The sequence below is a fragment of the Pseudopodoces humilis genome, chromosome 8 (assembly GCF_049639895.1).
Source record: "Pseudopodoces humilis isolate 2021_Gansu_Grassland_sample_001 chromosome 8, ASM4963989v1, whole genome shotgun sequence".
NCBI lineage: Eukaryota > Metazoa > Chordata > Aves > Passeriformes > Paridae > Pseudopodoces > Pseudopodoces humilis.
Window position 1 is genome coordinate 37,107,080 of NC_142207.1, and position 19,491 is coordinate 37,126,570.

Below are 19,491 nucleotides of genomic sequence, written 5' to 3' on the forward strand. Positions count from 1 at the left end.
GAGCTTTTCCGACCCGGGGAGAGCAAGAGGGGAGGGATTTCTGCTTTACCAGCATTTCACAGCTTCGCTTCCCTAACAAAAACGGCCGAAAAATAAAAAAGGACGGGGAAGGGTGGGGAGGCATAAACCCCTCGCGCAGGGTTTGAGCGAGACCACCATGGCTGTGACCACCACGGCTGTGACCACCACGGGCCACCAGGCGGGCGGGAGGACGCTCCCACCCAATTCCCCCCCCAATCCCCGTTTTCCCGTCCTTCCCCCACGTGTTTTACACGAGCATCCCCCAAGCCCCCCGCGCCCGCGCCCCCGCCCCTCCGCGGGCCACGCCCCTGCCACGCCCCTGCCACGCCCCGTGACGTCACGCGGCGGGCGCGCGCGGCCCGTGCCGGCGGAGGCGCGCCCGGGGAGCGCAGCGGGGCCGCTCCCGGCGCTGCTCCCGGTGCGGGAACGGGCGCAGGTAAAAGCCGGGAGCTGGGAGAGCCCCCGGGAATGGGAGCGGCTCCCCGCGGGCTCCCGGGGAAAAGTTTGTAGCGGCGGCGGCGGCGGCGGTGGCGGAGGGTCCGGGCTGAGCAGCGGCGGAGCGCGGGGAGGCGGCTGCGGAGAGCGTAAGAGTGGGGATGTTTGTTTGTGTGTGTGTGTGTGTGTGTGTGTGTGTGTGTGTGTGTGTGTGTGTGTGTGTGTGTGTGTATGTGTGTGTGTGTGTGTGTGTGCCCCTCGCTGTGTGCGCTTGTGAGCGAGTGCCAAGTGCCCTCTGTGCGTGTGGCTGTGTGCAAGCGTCGTGCGTGTGACAGCGTCCTCCGTGGCTGTGTCCTGTCCGTGTCCGTGCCGCCTGCGTGTGTCCCCTGTGTCACCGTGTCCCCTGTGCGTGGGGCTGCCTTTTGTCCTCGCTGTTCGTGTCCCTGCTCCCGTGCGGGGTGTCAGGCTGGAAATGTGACCGCGACACGGTGGCTCCGTGTCCCCGTCCCTTGGGAGGTGCGGGCGGTGTCCCCCGGGTCCCGCCGCTGCTGCCAGCAGGGGATGGGCACGATGGGCACCGGCTCCCGGGGATGGCAGCGGCGCTTCCCGGTGTCCGACAGCCAGGGCAGAGGGGCCGGGCTGCCTCCGCTTCTTATCGGCCACGGCTGGGACGCTGCGGGGAGTTCGGGGCTGTTCTGAGCAGCGTTCCGCCGGCTGTGCCTGGCGTTCGTTTTCCGGGAGGATTTTCCCAGCTGGGGCTCTCCGAAGGGTCGCTGACCTCTGTGCTCCTTGCTGCCTGCCCGAGGGGGATGCTTTGGGGATGCTGCGCTGCCTTTCCAGCTGTTGCTCCCGGGACAGCGCTGGGTGCGAGAGGTGGAGTTGTGCAGGTGTGTGATGTGCTGCAGCCTCGGGCTCCCGGGAATACCCACCCGTTTTTTGGGATCCCCGGCTGCTCAGGAGTAACTGGATGTTACTTTGGTACAAAGGGGGCCAGCGGTGACCGTGACGTGGTTCTGTGCCCGAATTAAACCGCGTTGCTTCAAAGCCCCAAAACCCAGAGGAGCTGTGGGATGTGGGATCAGGCGGATGCAGATTCCTAGCGCAGCGTCCCTCCTCTGGAATGCCCATCACTGCCTTCCCCCCCCTCTCCAGCCTGTCCTTCCTGGCTGATGCTCACTGAGATTTGCAGCGATTAAGTTTTGGCTGTTAATTAATATATACTTTGTAAGTCAATAATTCAGTTGTGCTGCACGGAGCTTGGGTAGGAGTTGGAGTTGGAGTGGGGGGCGTGTTGTGTTGACAACTCCGTCTGGATGCTGAGGCTCTGGAATAAGGGATTCATCCTTGATTTCCTCGTGCCTGACTGCACCAGCGGGATGCTACAATCGCCTTAAAGTTAAAAAAAAGTCAATCTTGCTAATGAGAATGACATCCTCCTGAGGGGGCTTGTAGGTCTGACAGGGGAGAGGGGTGGCTTTGGCAGTTGCTTGGGCTTGATGCCTTCAGAGAGGCTTTTCCAACCCAAATAATTCCGGAATCCTCGGAACGGCGGCGTCTCCTCCTGGCTCTTACTCCTGTGCAGTTGTGCTGGTACCAGACCCAGCATGTCTGGTGGCAGCTCTTCTCTCCTCTTCTGCTTTTTCCTTCTTTCCTCCTTCGCTCTGGAGCAGCTTGCCCTGCTGAGCTGGGGCTGCCCCATCCCTGGAATGTTGGATGGGGCTTGGAGCAACCCTGGTCTGGTGGAAAGTGTCCCTGCCCATGAGGTGAAATCTGAGGTCCCTTCCAACCCAAACCATCCATGATTCCATGATGATTCCCTCAGCTTTCCAGGGTCTCCGTGTTCTTCCCACAGTGAGCTTTACCCCCCTGGTCACTCACATCAGAATTCCCACTTACAACCCCTGTCCCACAGACCTCCTGGCTGGAGAATTTTACAGGCGAGATATGCCAGCTTTCCATGGATATATATTCCCAAAATAAGCCAGTTTGGGCCATGGAAGGGAATGTGCTTTTCAAAAATAGCAGCTTCGTTACTTTTAATCAACCAAAGCCGGAGCAGCGTGGAGTGATTGCAGCCGCCGCTCGACATCCTAATTACGTTTGCCTTTTAATGAGAGCAAAACTATTTGTGAAGCTAAAATATTTATTTTAGCCTGGTGGGGTTGCTTGCAAGAGCTTGTGTGGATGGTAAAGGAGGTGCTTTAGACACCATGTGGGGCTTTGGTTTTTTGTTTTTAATGGGAAAAAACATTTAAATAGGCAGGAGGCGTTTTTGTGGCTGGGGCTCTGTGTGGAGGGAGCTGGCAGCTGGAGAGGTTGGGATGTGCAGGGGAATTTGCATCCTCCTCAGTCTCCTTATTTCCAAGTGGTCTGAGAGTTGTGTCGCCTCCTGGCTCCGTGGGTGGATTTGTGCCGGCAGCTGGGACAGGAGTGGATGCAAATAACCTCACCTGGGAGCCTCTCAACCTCAGGTTTGGCACCTGCCTTTTCTTTCCTGCCCAAAATTCATCCTGAAAGCACCTGAACTTTCTTTGCAGGCTGGCCCACAGCTCCCCAGGAGATGGTGAGGAGGTAGGATGGGTTTTGATAGAATCATGGAATTTCCTGAGTTGGGAGGAACCCACAAGGATCGTCCAGTCCAGCCCCTGGCCCTGCCCAGATCCCCCCAACAATCCCACCCTGTCCAAGCTCTCCTGGAGCTCTGGCAGCCTCGGGGCCGTGCCCATTCCCTGGGGAGCCTGGGCAGTGCCAGCAGCCTCTGGGGGAAGAACCTTTCCCTGAGATCCAACCTAAACCTCTCCTGACACCTCCAGCCCTTCCCTTGAGTGCTGCCCCTGGCTACAGAGAGCACCCAGGAAAGTTTTGTAGCCAAATTTTGACTTCCCCAGTGACCAGTGATGAGTCAGCTTTGAAACAAGGGGATCAACCCACTGGGAAATGTATTTCTACTTATTATCTGGGATATCTTAACTGCAGCCCCTCTGCTCTGGAGCCAGGCTGGGAGAGCTGGGGGTGCTCACCTGGAGAGGAGAAGGATCCAGGAAAGCTCAGAGCCCTTTCCAGGGCCTGAAGGGGCTCCAGGAGAGCTGGAGAGGGACTGGGGACAAGGGATGGAGGGACAGGACACAGGGAATGGCCTCTCAGTGCCAGAGGGCAGGGCTGGATGGGATATTGGGAAGGAATTGTTCCCCGTGAGGCCCTGGCACAGGGTGCCCAGGGAAGCTGGGGCTGCCCCTGGATCCCTGGGAGTGTCCAAGGCCAGGCTGGATGGGATTTGGAGCACCCTGGTTCAGTGGGAGGTGTACCTGCCCATGGCAGGGATGGGATGAGCTTTGAGGGCCCTTCCCACCCAAACCATTCTGGGATTCTCTGATGGCTGCAGCAAGGTGTTCATAGAGAGCAGGGTGTGGGTGCTGCTGGGGCTCCCTGCCCTCTGGACAATGCCCTGCCAGGATGCAGGAGGCATCTCCAGTGTCAGCACCAGCTCAGGACCCATCCAAGCCACTCCCCAAAATCTGCAGAGCGTGATTTAAAGGCACAGAACGCATCCTCCATCGCTTCCCTCAGCTGGGGCTGCTTGCCTGGGCTCCCTCCTGGCCAACAATCCCTGCATTAACCCTGGCCAGGCCTTGGGCACAGGGCTGGCATTGTCTGGGGACCTCGGCAGCGCCGTGCCAGCCTTGGCTGGGGCAGGGAGCACGCGGCTCTGCCGGCCTGGCACAGGGAGAATCCCGCTGGTGGGACTTGGGAACAGGCTGGAGGGGCAGGAGGAGCCCTGGGCTGCTCCTGGTGGGGGTGGTGGGGCTGAGTCCTGTCCCTGGAGGAGCTGAAGGCTTGGTGTCACTGATGGGGCCACGGGGTTTGTTACGTGCAGAAGGATTTGCAGATTTATGTGGCCATAAATAATGTCTGGGGTTTTAGGAAGGGGAAAAAGAGAAGGCTCTTGCAGGACCTGCAGCTTTGGCACATGCATGTCCTGACAAGTCCCTTTGCTTCCCAGACAAGGCGGAGGGACTTGCCCCCAGCAGCTCAGATCTGGTTTTTAGTGCTCGAGTGATGCCCCAGTTCTGTTAGCACCACGACCATCCACACCAGAGGATCATTTTTGAGGGTGCCTGTGGCTTCTCCTGCCTCTTGTGCTCCTCCTTGCAGCCTGGGGGGGTCCTTAATCTCTCCTGGTGGTCCTTGAAGTGATTTCTGTGTATTCCTCCTTCTGTGGGCCCCTAAAGAGGAGTGTGGGTAGGGATGTGTGGATGGCTCAGGGCAGCAGGGAAGGCACGTGAAATCCCCCTGCTGCCTCAGGGGGGCTGCGGGTCCAGGTGTTTCCCAGTCAGTTTTTCATGGATCAAGGAGCAGACTGTAAAACTTCCAACTCTTTCATTGTGTCCCTGGGTTTGCCTTTTGCCCCACTGCTGGGAAGTTGGCATTTTGGGTGGGTGGCGTGTTTTTGGGAGGAATCACTCGCTGTGCCACAAGCAGCATTGCCTGGCTGTGATCCCATTTTTTGGTGGCCAAGCTGCTGCCCCTCCACTGAGAACCCCATGAGCAGTGTCCCCCTGTCCCATGGGACATTTCTATTCTAACCTGCTGATTCCACGTGGATCTGTGCAAGGGGTTATTTTGGGTGCTGGGAGGCAGCCATTCCCATTCCAGTTGGCATATCAGTGGGAGAGACACGCTCTCATTCCCGGCTCCTGGGGCTAAAGAAGTGTTCCTGCTTTTTCCTACCTGAGTGGGTGTTCCTGCTCCGCCCAGGAGAGAGCTTGTGTCCAACCCAGCTGTGGGAAGATGGCACATCCCATCTCCTCTTTGTAGGATCGTCTCAGAATCCCAGATTGGTTTTGCCTGGAAGGGACCCGAAATCTCATCACATTCCACCCTCTTCCAATGGACAGAGACACCTCCCACTGTCCCAGGCTGCTCCAAGCCTCAATGTCCTTCATGTCCAATGTCCTTGGACACTTCCAGAGATCCAGGGGCAGCCCCAGCTTCTCTGGGCACCCTGTGCCAGGGCCTGCCCACCCTCCCAGGGAACAATTCCTGCCTAGCACCCAATTTCTTTCAGTTTGGGAGAATAACTTCATAGCCTCAAACCTCTGTATATGAAAATACAAAAGTGGAAGGTGGCCCAGCCATTTATTTTGTAATCACTCTGGTGTTTCTTCCAACTGAAATGGCTTTAAAATGAAAGAGAGTTGGTTTAGATGGGAGATTGGGAAGGAATTGTTCCCTGTGAGGGTGGGCAGGCCCTGGCACAGGGTGCCCAGAGCAGCTGTGGCTGCCCCTGGAAGTGTCCCAGGCCAGGCTGGATGGGGCTTGGAGCAGCCTGGGACAGTGGAAAGTGTCCCTGGAATGGCAGGGGTGGGATGGGATGAGCTTTAAGCTCCCTTCTAATCCACACCATTCTGGGATTTGGTGATTTTTCATCATCTGTCTGCTTTTATTGTAAGTTGAAGGGATGGTGATGCACATCTGGATCTCAGTCCCATTAAATGATGGGGAAAGCTTTAATAATAATGATAATTATAATAATGTTGTGAAAGCCTTTCCTTTTCTCTGTTCTCTGCATTCTCTGGAGCTGCTTCCTCTCCTGCCCCACGGGAGGGTCACCCTGGGGACCATCCCATCATTTCCAAGAGGGGAAATCACTGCCACGGAGCCAAAGCAGATGTTTTCTAGCTGACTCCAGAAAATTTTGACCCAGCAAAGTCTCCTGGCTGTGGGGTGGGATTGTGAGGCTCATCCCATGCTGCATAGGCTCCGTGCTTGGTAAATCCAGCTGCCGCCCCTCTCCCGCCGTGCCTGGCCTCTCTGCTCGGATCAAGTGCTTTGGGTCATCCCTACCAAGTGTTTCAGGTGGTTTTTGGGGGGCAGGGTCCCGTGGTGTGTGGCCCTGTTTGAACAATGCTGGCTGTTTCCTTAGGAACAGGGAAGAAAAGGCTTTTTTTGGAATTGAACAATGGTGCGGCGCCGGCTGGGTCAGCGCAGAGGAGCAGGGCAGGAGGTGTTTTATGGGCACTGCTGCTGGAAGCAGTGATCCTAAAGGTCTTCTCCACCCTCAGTTATGAATCTGGGATAAATCCTAGAGTGGGTTTGGTTTGGCTTCTTAGTGTGCCTGGGGCTGTGTGCAGCATCCATCATTTTGCTTGGGGGCAGATGCTCAAGTCGTCCTGCTAAAAACACCTCCACAGGTGAAGTGTGGAGAAAGGGAGCAGAAAAACCCCAGGAACTGGAATAAAGGATGCTCTGGTCACACAGGGAGTTCAGCCCAAAGTCTCCTCAGTCTCACACACCTCTGGGACCGAGAGCGTTGCAGTCGGGGTCAGGTCGTGTCGTGGTGGGAGATGTTAAATCCCCAATTCCTGCCTCATTCCCTGCTGCTGCTCCGTCCTCTTGGCTCGCATCCGTTCCCAGAGCAGCCAGGGGGGCTCAGTGCAGAGCCTGCCACGGCTAAAATTAAACAAAGAGAAACTTCCCATTTTTTTGTGAGCGCTCCAGCTTCCGGAAAATGGCAGCGCGCTGGAGGCAGGCAAACAAAACAAGGCGTCCCCAGCCAGAAAAAAAAAATACCTCCTCACCTCAGAGGCATTTCCTTGCTTTCTTTCCCCCCTCTCCAGCCTCTCTCCCTCCCCATCCTGGCTGCTCCGTTGAAACCCTTGCCATCAGATTAGGGCTCCTGGGGTGGGGTTGTTCTGGGAAGCATTTCTCCTAGATGGAAAGGCAGCCTTGGGAATCGCTCTGCTCTCTCCCCCAAATCCCCTCCGTGCTTACTTTGCCAAAAACATCCTCAGTGGGGGTTTTTGTGTGCATGGGCTGAGCTGTTGGGATCCGTAAGGAAGCACAGGGGATAATTCCCAACTGTGCCTTGCAAAGGAGAAGGTTTTGGGGTAGGGAAAAAAAGAGATGCTTGAGTACATCCTGAAAAAAAAAGAGATCCGTGAGTCCATCCAAAAGCAGGACCTGTGTGAGTGTATCCTGAGAAAAAAAGGAGGAGGAGGAGGAAGGGGTGCATCCCAAAAGAAGGAGGAGATTGGGAGTGCATCCCAGAAAAAAAAGCAGGAGGAGCGGGTGTGGGGGTAGATCCTGGATAAAAAGAGCTGTGCATCCCACAGAAGGAGAAGGGGATGCGTGGGTGCCTCCTGGAAAAAAGAGGAGCTGTGTGAGTGTATCCCACAAAAAAAGGAGGATGAGGAGATGGGTGGTGTGTCCCTCAAAAGGAGGAGATTGGAGTAAATCCCACATAAAAGGAGAAAGTGCATCCCAGGAAAAGAAAGAGGGGATGCCCGAGTGCCTCCCCCAGAAAGAGAGGAGGAGAAGGGAGGGGTGCATCCCACAGCTTCCCTTGCTCCAGCTCCTCCTTTTCTGTGGATGCAGTTGGCTGCAGGTTCCCTGGAGCAGCCTCCCCAGGAGTGGTGCCTCTGCTGAGATGCATCCCATGACTACTCAAGTGGGTTTTTTGGGGAAGGGGAGGAAACCCTGGCATCCCCAGCACCAGGATGGGTTATTTTGAGGTTGTTTGGGGTCTTTTTTTTTGTTTGTTTGTTTTTGATACCAGCTTCCCAGAAAGCTTTGCCTTTCCAGCAGCTGAGCTTATCAGGGAGTGAGACCACAAAGCAAGGCTTTCCTGGGGTCTTTGGAAGTGTTTTCCTTGGTTTTTCTGGGAATGGACTGAGGACAAAATATTTGCTGTCCCTGGGGGGTTGCAATTACCTTGTCAGCAAAACAGAGCTGCCAGCGCTGCCAGCTCTCCACTCCAAGGTTGCCTGGGAAGGATGCTCTGGGATGGGAACATCCCTGTGGTGGCTCTCCTCCCCTGCCTGCCTCTTCACATCCAGCTCAGCCTGGGAAATAGGTGAAGTTTTGGGGGATTTAGGGTTGTTTTTTTCACTGAGAGTTGTTGGAGCTGTAGAGAAGCAGCTCAGGGCCGTCAGTGCTTCCAAGTAATTCTTCCCGTCTCCTGCTGCTCCTGAGCTGTGGCCCCTGCTCCCCAGGGAGAGCTGCCTGAAAGTTAATCGCTGCTGAAAAATGCTTTAATTAACTCAATTAGCCAGATGGTCCATCTGGGCTCCTGCAGAGCCTGATGAGATCCCTGGAATGAGGTTGCAGCTCCAGCCTGGTGACAGGGATGACACAGGGACTCATCCAGACCCCACGGGATGTGCTGTGCTCTCCAGAGCATCCCTGCTCCTGGGTCTACAGTGGGAGGTGTTTGACAAGGGCATGGAGTGACAGGACAAGGGGGAATTGCTTTAAACTCACAGCTTTAGAGGGCAGGGTTAGATGGGATATTGGGAAGGAATTCTTCCCTGTGAGGGTAGAGAGGCCCTGGCTCCCAGAGAAGCTGTGGCTGCCCCTGGATCCCTGGAAGTGTCCAAGGAGAGGTTGGATGGGGCTTGGAGAAACCTGGGCTGGTGGAAGGTGTCCCTGCCCACAGGAATGAGATGGGCTTGAAGGTGTTTCCAAGCCAAAGCATTCCATGATTGTGCACCTTGCCCTGCCAGGACATCCCTGAGCTCCTCCCAGGTCAGAGCAGCCTCTGCAGCCCCTGCTCTGTCTGTCAGCAGGAGCTCCTAAAACATCCACCACATCCAGGACATGGCCAGGCAGGGAAAGAGTGAGCAGAGAAAAGCCCTGCAGGCTGTTTGAGCAGAGGAATGCGGGGCCCTGGAGCAGGGATTTGGGAAGGGTGAGTGTTTAACCCCCTGTCTGCTTTGTGACCGTTCCATCCTGGCTTCAGCTCCGTGTGCTGGGCTCTGTTTTAAAGCCTGGCCTTCCAGACATCCCGAGGGAAGCTGGTTTTCCTGGCTGTGATGGGAAAGGATCAGGCAGGTGGAGGTGCATCCTTTAGGCAAAAGGGAGGAATGTGTGTCCTGAAGGGTTTGGTTACCTCTGGAAAGTGGTTCAGGGAAACTGAGGCACGGGCCATCGGTGTGTCTCTGTGGGAAGGTTAAACTGTGGTTTCTGCAGTCATGGTGCCCATGTCTCCAAAAATGGGCTCTAAAATCACTCCAAAAGGGCTTGGGTGGGGCTGGGAAAATGAATCAGTGTGGGAATATTTGCTGTTGGGCCTAATTTTTAAGAGTTTGTGATCGTGGAGTGGTGATGCTGCATCAGATGCTCCCCTGGCTTGGAGAGGGAAGGGGAGGTAATTCCTGCTTTAAGGCAAGTGAGCTTGTGGAAGTGGGACAGAGGGTAATTCCCAGTGGGAATGCTGGCAGGGGAGGTGATGCTGCCACCAGGATGCAGAGCATCTTCCTTTGGGATGAGCATCCTCTGCTCCTGCCTGGAAAGGTCCCAGCTCATCCAGAGCTCCAGAGCAGAGCAGAGTCCGAGCATCTCCCTGATTCCTTTCTTCTTCCGTGGATGGGAATCATTTGGAAGCAGAGATCTGAGCCTATCCACTCCATAGTGCTGCAAACACTTCTGCCTCACTTTTGCCTTTCACCAGAAAAGCCTCACCCCCTTCCTGCACCAAAAAAAAAAGTGAGTAATGCTGGAGAAATTTGGGATGAGGCCCAGGAAACAATCGGATATCCGGCTAAGCAGGGCTCTGACTTCTGCACTGAAAGCTCCCAAATGAATGCACAGGGAGGAATGGCAGATTTCAAAGGGTTATATTTTTCTGGTGCTGCTCTGTTTTATCTCTCTTTAAATCTTCAGTCTGCAAAACTTGGGCATGTTTTTTTTTTTTTATTATTAGGTTTTTTTTTTATATCCTCATTGTATTTGTTTTATGCTCAAGTAATGACACATTTCCCATCACCCTGTTAAGAGCAGGGCTGATGGTATTTAAAAATAATGCTGGTGCCAGTTGTCTTGTGATGCACATCATGTGTTCTGGCTGTAAATGTTGTTTACTGGGATCATGCATGGCAAAAAAAAAAAAAAAAAGCAGAATTCACTGTAAAAGTGGATTGTTGGGAGGCTAAAATGCCACTGGATGTTGCCCTAAGGAAAGTGGTGGTGACTGTCTTCCTTTTGGTTTTCTTTCCTCCTTCTGGACCCTGCTGAAAAGGTTCCCATTTTTTTTTCCTGTTGATCGAGTACTTAAATCATTCTTCTAAATATAAATCTCTCCTGGTGTGTCAGCTGTGCCTGGGCTTTCACTTCTTTTATGTGGCACTTCAATCAAGTTTTAATTAAAAAAAAAAAAAAAAGGAAGAAGAAGAAGAAAGGTCCATCTGCATTGGTTTGATACTTATGGAGTATTTTCCTCATCAGGAGTGTGTCTAATTCCAGCCTGACCCTGCAAAGTCCTGCAGGCTGCATGTGGCCATCAGCTGGTTGTGCTGGAGAACATCCTCAGCTTCTGGAAAGTTCTTGCTGTGTCCTGCTTGGAATCAGGGGGTGGTTTGGGTTGGAAGGAACCTTAAAGCTCATCTCATTCCAGGGCAGGGACACTTTGCACCATCCCAGGCTGCTCCAAGCCCCGGTGTCCATCCTGACCTTGGACACTTCCAGGGATCCAGGGACAGCCCCAGCTGCTCTGGGCACCCTGTGCCAGGGCCTGCCCACCCTGCCAGGGAGAAATTTCTTCCCAGTATCCCATCTCTGTCAGTTTAAAGCCATTCCCCCTTGTCCTATCCCTCCAGGCCCTTGTAAAACATCTCCCATTCCCTGGAAGTCCAGGTCTTCTCCTCAGGGCTGCTTTCAGTCAGTGCTGCTTCTCCTGGCAGAGCTGTTCCATCACTGGCACCAACACCTGCTGGATGTGTCCAACACTGAGATGTGGAAGAGCTCGATCCTAACAGGGGAAAAATAAAATCTGGGATGTTGTTGTTGCTGTGGAAGATGCTGAGAGCAGGAGGTGTTGTCTGGGCAGGTCGGTGAAGGTGCCATGGATTTGTCTTCTCTAGCCAAGAGCCTGCTGCTTGCAGCCCCATGTTTTGGGTCTGGAAACTAAAACACGTTGCTGTGGTTGTCAGAGCAGCCTCCAAGCAGAGCTGGCAGTGGGATTGGAGTTGTTTCCTACAGAAATCCAGAGATGGAGCGGGTTCTGTGCTGCTTGTGGCCTGCTGACCCAGGGAATCCCTGAACGCATGGGGCTTTTTAACCTCAATTTAGTCTTTACTTTCTGAAAAGAGGGGTTCTTGTAGGTACAGGGGACAAGCTTTGGGCTCCTCTGTGTCTCCTGTGTGTCTCTCAGGGGCTTTCCTCTAGTTTGGGCACCGTGTGTTGGCCCAAAAACACCCCTTGTCACAGTTGATAACGCTTCACCCCTAACTCAAGCTCCAAAAACACCAAATTTAACTCTCTGGTTGTCTTACAGATGGGAATTGAGCAACCTGGTCTGCTGGAAGGCTTGTTTGCCTGTGTGTGGGCAAAGAAGGGCTTTGAGGTCCCTTCCAGCCCAAACCTTTCTGGGGTTCTGTGAAATCTCAGTGGGAATGAACAGAATGTGGCTCTGGGGCTCCAGCAGCGAGGCTCTGAGGTTCCTCTTGGGCAGTGAGAAGTGAGGGCAGGTCTGTCTCCTTCCAGCCTTGCCTGGGGCTGACTTCTTGGAGCCAGCAGAGAGGGAATAACTTGTCCTCTGGAAATGTTCCCTCTGTGGTGGCTCAAAGTTGTCCCTTTTTTAAGAGATGCTCTTGTGCTCTGTGTCTGATGCACACATGGGAAGTGTTTTGTCCTTACAAGTGCGGTGCAGAGAGTTGTAGAAATGACTCCACTCAAGCAATAAGGCTCTGCCTTGAGCAGGGAACAACCTGCCGTGGCTTTAGGATGACTTTCAGGCGTCATTTAAATTTTTCCTGGTGACTAATGCTGCAAAAAAAGTGTTTGAGATTCAACCCTGCTTTGTCCAGCAAGGAGAGTAATTTTGAGCAGAGATTTTTGCCAAATTTGCACAAACTGCTATTTTTGTGACAAAGGATCTTGCTAAATAAGGGGCATCTACCCACAAAATGGCTAAATTTTTTAGCCAAGGGTTATGTCCTGGCCCAGAGAAGCAGCTCTCCTCACACCGCATTAATCCCGACACGGGTCTCCTCTGTTCTTAAACTGACATAAAGCTGCAGTCCAAAGTGCATGGCTTTGTTTGCAGGTAAAGCCTGCCCATAAACATTTGGGGCTTAAAAGTGATGAAATTGGTTTCTTATCAGCCATCTGACCCACAGTAATGGGACTGAGCAGCTCTCAGCCTGGCGAGACCGAAACAACAAAACCCTGAAGCTCTGAGCGATGGGGGTGGGTGGCGTTGTTCTGGCTTTTTCTTCCCCTTCACGGCACTCCTGATGCTGTGGAAAATGCTTGGAGCCACTGCTTGGATGCTATCTGACCTCCCTCACCCCCAGGTTGAGTTAATTTGCAGGTTGCACGGAGTCTCTGTGCAGTCTGATGGGCTTTAATTTTGGGGTAATTAATTAAACAAGCAGGCGTGGTGTTTGCTCTTGTGTTGCATAAACAGCAGCCAGTTTTGGTGTATCTCAGGCAGCCTCCTGGCTGGCAGGGGTAGGTATCTGCACCTGGAAAGCTCATTCCCACCCCTGGGAAAGCTCTAAGCTAAATTGAAGTGAGGACTTGTGCTGCTGAAAACCACCTAAAATGAGCCACATGGTATTTTGTGTCCATGTAATGAGTGTGGTGTTCAAAGCATGCTCTGGATTGAAGGAACACTTTCTGGCATGGGTCTGCAGGTGGGATCAAACCTGAGGTCCTAATCCAGGCTCTGTTTGGTTGGTTTAGATCAGATATTGGAGAAAGTCTTCCCTGAGAGGGTGGGGAGGCCCTGGCACAGGTTGTCCAGAGAAGCTGCAGCTGCTCCATCCCTGAAGTGTCCGAGGCCAGGTTGGATGGGGCTTGGAGCACCCTGGGGTAGTGGAAGCTGTCCCTGCCTGTGAGACAAACTTTCCAACCCAAACCATTCCATGATTCTCTGATCTCTCCTCGCATCCTCTTCCTACTTGTGTCATCACCTGGGAGTTTTCTCTCTGGGTGTCTTTGCCCTCTTTCTAACATGGAGCATCCCACGAGAGGACATCAACTCCAGCAAAGGGTTAAGCTGCTTAAGCCCAGGTGTCCCAGGCAGTCTGGTTTGGGAATGTTTACCAAAGAGGAGCTTAAAAAACCCTGCTGTTTTGAGGGAATTCTTTGCAATGTGCTGATTCTGTTTGTTTCTGCTCAAAGAGAGGAAAGGATGTTTTTGGCTTCTGTCAGCATTTTTAGCATAGCTGAGGGTGTCCTGTAATCCAGCATCAGATCAGTGATGGATTAGTTAGGAAGGTGTGCAAGAAAACTAAATCAAGGAGGTGGTCCCAGGTTGAATCGGTTCTTGTCATCCAGAGAGGTTTCATTCATCGTTGCTTGGTGTCCATGGCCTTGCTCAGGTGATGAGCTGGGAACAAAACCCCTTGGTTTTACCCAAAAATGGACCTCCTGACTGAGGATACCTGGAGACAGATCAATCTTGGTGGAGTACTTGGGCTGAGAGAGCTGCATGGAGTTGTCTCTGATGATCTGCTGGGAGCTGCCTCGTCTGTGGTGGTCTGCAGCTCATCTCTGGAGCTTTCTGTTGTCCTCTCTGCGTGTCACCATTTGTGGTGACAGCCTGTCCAGCCAGCAGCACGAGTGACTTTCTTGTGCCTGCCCTTCTCTGGTCATGCTGGTGGGACTGGTTTTCCAGCCAGGAACAAGGAGAACACGTGGCATTGCAGCAGCTCCTCTCCGTCAGGCAAGGGCAGAATCAGTGAAGGGTGATGGGGACAGGGCTCTGGAATGTTGATGCAGTTAAAGCTCTGTCATCATCTCCTCTTGGGGGAAGCTCAGCAGTTCAGGGACTTCAGGTTTTGACAGCTCTTGAAGGCCAAATTAGCATCCAAATTATCCGAGGAAGGAGAAGCTGCCGGGACTTTGGGTCTGTGGCTGGAGGGTGGGAAGATAGCGAGTTAATTCAGGATTTTCTCAATTAGTGTCCTTTGCCTTCAAGCTTCTGTGGATCTGGTTGATTTGAGATGTGGAGGGATTGAGTGGCCCCCCTGGGGTGATGTTGAGATGGTTCTTGCAGCACCCACAGAGGTGTGGGAAGCTGTTTCCACTCCTTTTGACATGATTTCCCTTACTCTGCTCTTTGTGGATGTTGGCCTGAGATCTCCTGGGTGACCGTGGTGTCTGTATGCATTGTCCTGGTGATTCTGGCAGGAACTTTTCTTTAAAAATGTCTGGAAATTGTGACTCTGGAAATCTGGATTTCATTTCTCCTCCACCACCCATGAGCTTGGGCTGATCCAGCTCAAATCTAAGTTTCTCTGTTCTGAGAGACGTTTGGTCCATGCTTTTGGCCCTAAGCATCCCTCAGGAACAGTCTTGCTTTGGCTGTTGGCCAAACTCTTGGGCTTGTGAAGGACTTTGGAGAGGCTGTGAGGGCTTGGAGAATGACAGCTCTCTCCTGGACTCCTGTTCCATCCAAGGGTTTTAAAGCTTGAGTTAATGGGTTTTTGTGTTTAATTCCCCTCGGAGCACAGCACTGGATGTGGCTTTGGGTTCTCATGGTTTTGTTGGCCCCCATGGGACTTGTCTGGGTTAAACTCCTTGCCCTGCCAGAGGAGCATCCATCCACAGCTCCCTGTTAAAAAGCCAGAACACCTTTGGGAATTCCCGGCCTGAATTAGGAAGTGTTTTTTCTCTTGGAAGAACACTGGGCAAACAGGGACAGGGTAGACCAGGACTGAACTCTGCCTGTTCCTGATGGAGATCAGTTTTCCATTGCCTTCCAGCCCATCCGTGGAGCTCCTTGCCGTAGGACAATGGTGGAGGCAAAAACATCTGTGGGTTCAGGGAAGGACTGACCAAGCTCTCCCCCGGGGAAGAGGTCCAGGTGAGGCTGCAGAATGGTCCCTGCTGAGGTCTGCTTTGATCTCACTGCTTCACCAAGAGATGTTGGGGCAGACACCACCTCTGGGTTTTTAATTGGCTCTGTGGGATGGAGGAATCTGCTCTTGGGGAGTGCCTCGCTCTCCATGCCAGCGTTCCGGCAGCATCCGCTGCACCCAGGACCATCCCACCAGAGACATCCCTCTGCCTTTTTTTGGGGGGATGCCAGAGAGGGTGTCTGATCTTGCAGCCCGTGGTAGTGTTGAAGCCATGGAAGCAGGTGCAGCTTTCTTTACTTCCCTGTGTTATCAGGATGGGCATGCATGTCGTGGTTTTGTTGCTGGGAAGCGTTGCTGTGGAGCGGGAGGACCCGGGCTGTTGTCCCTGGAAAACCTTTCTCTGTGGCCCTGTAAACATCACAAGAGTTCCTGCCCTGTGCAGCACCTCCAGCACCTTCCTGCACTTCCAGGTTTTTCAAACCTCTGCCCCACCAGCACCGTTTCCAGGGATTTGGGGTGGGCTTTGAGGTTGCTGTGGGTGCTCGAGGGTGGTGCCTGTGCCTCCAGGACCCTCCTCTGCCATGGCATCAGTGCTGGGCAGCAGCAGGAGATCCTGCAGGGAAAACTCCCTTTTTTCCACCCTCAAGACTAATTTGTATGTGAGTCTCATAGAGCTGCTGGTGGATATCCAGCAGGACTCGTGCTCCGGAGTCACTGCTATAAAAGGAAGCTTTCCCATCCTTCCTGCCTTGCCGCTGAAGGATGGCATCATTGGCAGGGAGGCCGTGACAGACACCAGGCACCAGCAGACACTCAGTCAAAATTGCCTTCGTTCCCCTCCCTTCTCCATCAAACTGGCCTTGCCTGCAGGAGCTGAGCCAGGCTGGAGCTCGAGGGCAGGATTTTTCCGTGGGGCTTGGCAGGGAGCGGAGGGCACGGCCATGGCACGGGGTGCAGTCATTCCCACATCACATGGTGGGAATGGGCTCCAGAGCAAACCCCTGGGACGTGAGGGTGCTGCAGGAGGGATGGGAGGTCCCAATACTTCCACAAGTCCCTTCTTGTTTGCTGGGAAAGGGACTAAAAGCGCTGTGTGTTGTGTTCCTGGCAGCTCCCGGGAGGCTCGTGCTGGGACGGACGTGTGAGTTCACACCAGGGTGTTCTCTCTGGTACAAAGAGCTGGTGTTTGCTGTTGTCTTAAGGGGTGGTTTTATCTTTGCTTGGCTTGGGTGGGTTTTTTTCTTTTTTTTTTTTTTGCAAGATGAAAGCATTGGCTTGGCAAACACAAGCGGTGAAGGAGGAGGAGGAGAAGATAAGAGAGAGGCAGCGGGGTCAGGAATCACCGGGATACGTGGCATGGCTGGCATCACGCTTGGGGAATGCTTGGGCCAGGTTTTTGAGGGGAAAAACTCAACAGCAGCTCTTCCCCACCCATCCCCAGCAGCAAGGCTCATGGAAGAGACCTGGATCACCAGGAGATGAGCCACAAGGTCATCAGTCTGTTCCTTACCACCAGCAGCTTCCAGAGCCATCCCAGCCTCCTAGGGGGCTGGAAAGGACCTGGGTGGGGCTGTGCTGATGTTTCCAGTGTGGAGGACATTGTGTTTTTCCACCTGCCTGAAGATCTGCAGCACCAGCATGGGAAAAGGAGGGAATTCTCAAGGTGGTGGGATCATTTTAGGGGGAAATGTGTCGAGCAAGGGCCAGCATTGTGTTGTGTCATAGCCACGAGAGAGATTCTTGAAGGTGAAGAATTCACAGGGCAAAACCAAGCTCCTAAATCAGAATTGTTTGCTAAAATTTGGCAGTTTTGGTCGCTTTGGGGCTTTTTACAGCTTCTTTTGTAGGCCATTGCACCTTGCAGTGGATTGGTGTTGTCTGGCACTCCCTGAACAGCTCTCTCAGAACTGGGGTGTCCCCGGGGCATTGAGGGGTCTTTTCTGCATGTGATTGCACAAATCCTGGTTACTTGGGGTTTTCTGACTGATAAAAGCAACATTTTCAGTAAATTCATTGTATGGGACAAGTGTTGTGGGGAACGCCATGGCTCTGGGACATGAATTCCTGCCTAGAAAACGTTTACATTTGCTCATATCCAAGCAAAGCCGACTGTTTTTAAAGGAAACCTCCAAAAACCACTTCTATGTTTGTAGGAGAGCCAGAGGAACTCAGCTTTGGAGAAAGAAAAAGCAAATTAAAAGCCATAAAGCAACAAGTGCCTGGAGTTGATCTTGGCTCTGGTGTGGGGAGAGGATGATGAGGGATTGATTGGAAGCTCCCTTTTTTTTCCCCCAATTTTTAATTTGTGGCCAAAGGTAGGGTGAGAGATTTCCTCTGAGCCACAGTCTTGAGAGGCTTTTAATGGATTTTCCAGGGAAAGCAGGGGTGCAGGTCATTTGTGGCAGAGTTCACCAGTCCTGTGTCACGGTGGCTCCTGTTCCTGTGCTTCCCACAGACACAGACGTGCCCTGGTGGGATGGACCCTGCAGTGCCAGGGAGAGCTGGGAATGTGGGATGGGCAGGGATGTGCACTGCTGCCTTTGCTGGTGGCGGCTCCTTGGCTTCCCCTGGAAGGATCTGGCTCCATCTCCAGCCCTGACAGTGCTTGGTACTGCCCAGCCCTACTGGCTCTTATCAGCCCAAATTCTTGGCAGCCAGGGGTTTTCCATCACTGAGGCTCCTGGAGGGCTCCTCTCCCACCCTTGGCCAACAGCAGATCCTGCTTCCCCCCCTCGGGCTGTGCACTTTTGGGTGTTGCCGTGGTTTTATTGCATTTCTTTGCTCCAGGACGTGGGCTTGGTATTTTTCCCGGGATTGCTTTTCCCTGTCCAGCGTGGCTGGGTGCCCGTGGTGTGTGTTTGATTGATAGCTCACTGTCTGGCCAGAGGTGGGTCCATCCCAGAATCCCACCAGGATGAGCTTGGAATGATGGATGGAGCTGGGAGCGCTGTGCCAGGATGTCCTGGGGGGCTCCCCTGGGCCTGCAGTTGGATTTCTGGGATCCAACTGGGATTTCTGGGATAAATCCTACCAGACATTTTGCAGAAGTTATTTTTAACCTTTTCCACGCCACTGCATGCCGGAAAATGCTGCAGCTGGGATCCTGAATGCTTTGTGTTCCAAGTGCTGCAGGAAGAAGTGACCTTTGGGGTTAGTTTTTAGTTAAGTTCTAATAAGTATTTTTTTTTTAATAGATATGACAGTCACCAGCCCCAGACCTGCTGCTGCTCCGTGCCTGGTGGGACCTGAGGGAGCAGCTGGAGCTGTGCTGGGCATGTTTAGGTTGGATTTTAGGAAAAGGTTCTTCCCCCAGAGGCTGCTGGGGCACTGACCAGGCTCCCCAGGGAAAGTTAAATCCATCCCAGGAAGCTGTGAGGATGCACCCCTGGAAATTTGCTCCCCAGGGCTTCCCTAAAGCTTTCTCCAACTCCCAGCAAAGCCTGGTTAGGATTTGGGAAGGAAAAATGTAACCACAGTGGGGCCCTGATCCAGGTAGCTGGATTTGTTGGGATGGGGGGAGAAGGCAGCAGGTCCCCCTGGCTCGTAGGGCTGGATTTGACCCTGCAGCATTCCCTGTCCCTGGTAGGAGGGAAAAGCCAATGTGAAAAGCAGGTGTGGGTGCCTTTGAGGAGCTGCTGGCGCTGTCAGGGCGTGCTCTGGTCGCCCACTGGTTTCCTTCCCCCCACCATTCATTTCGGATGCTGTTTGTGGCTTTGGGTAAACAAATGGGGCTGGGTTTTGCCCTGGTCTATATTTAACCCCGAGCTAAATTTAAAGCGCTTTCAGAGGAGTTTGCAAACCATTGTCTCTTAATCACCATTGTGATTTCTAAACAAATCTTGCCCCTTCGACCCTTTGTTTCCCCCCATTTATCCCTTTTATCCTCACACAGCCTGAATTTCAGGGTTTGCTGGTTACCTCTGCATTCAGAAACATTTTGGGTCTGTCCCCAGCTCCAAAACAGGGCTCCCATCCCAAATCCAGCCGTGGGGAGCCTGGCCCCCCATCCTTCAGTGTGTGTGTGCATCCCTGCATCCAGGAGGGACAGACAGATCCAGGAGGGACAGACACATCCAGGAGGGACAGACACATCCAGGAGGGACAGACACATCCAGGAGGGACAGACACATCCAGGAGGGACAGACAGATCCAGGAGGGACAGACAGATCCAGGATGCTGCTGTCAGGGGAGGAAATACTTTTCCGTGATCCCTCATTTGTGTTTAGATTCT

The 19,491-nt window shown here is 53.3% G+C and overlaps 1 protein-coding gene across 3 annotated transcripts in view; it reads left to right on the forward strand.

The window, feature by feature from the left end:
- The first annotated feature begins 369 nt into the window (after positions 1–369).
- The window catches only part of SH3BP4 (SH3 domain binding protein 4), a 31,866-nt gene continuing 12,744 nt past the window's right edge, over positions 370–19,491 (forward strand). The window contains exon 1 of one of the 3 annotated variants that reach the window (XM_014262119.2): positions 370–457. The gene's annotated coding sequence lies outside the window, so the exon portion shown is untranslated. The other 2 variants (XM_005533581.3, XM_088058480.1) reach the window with 2 other exon arrangements.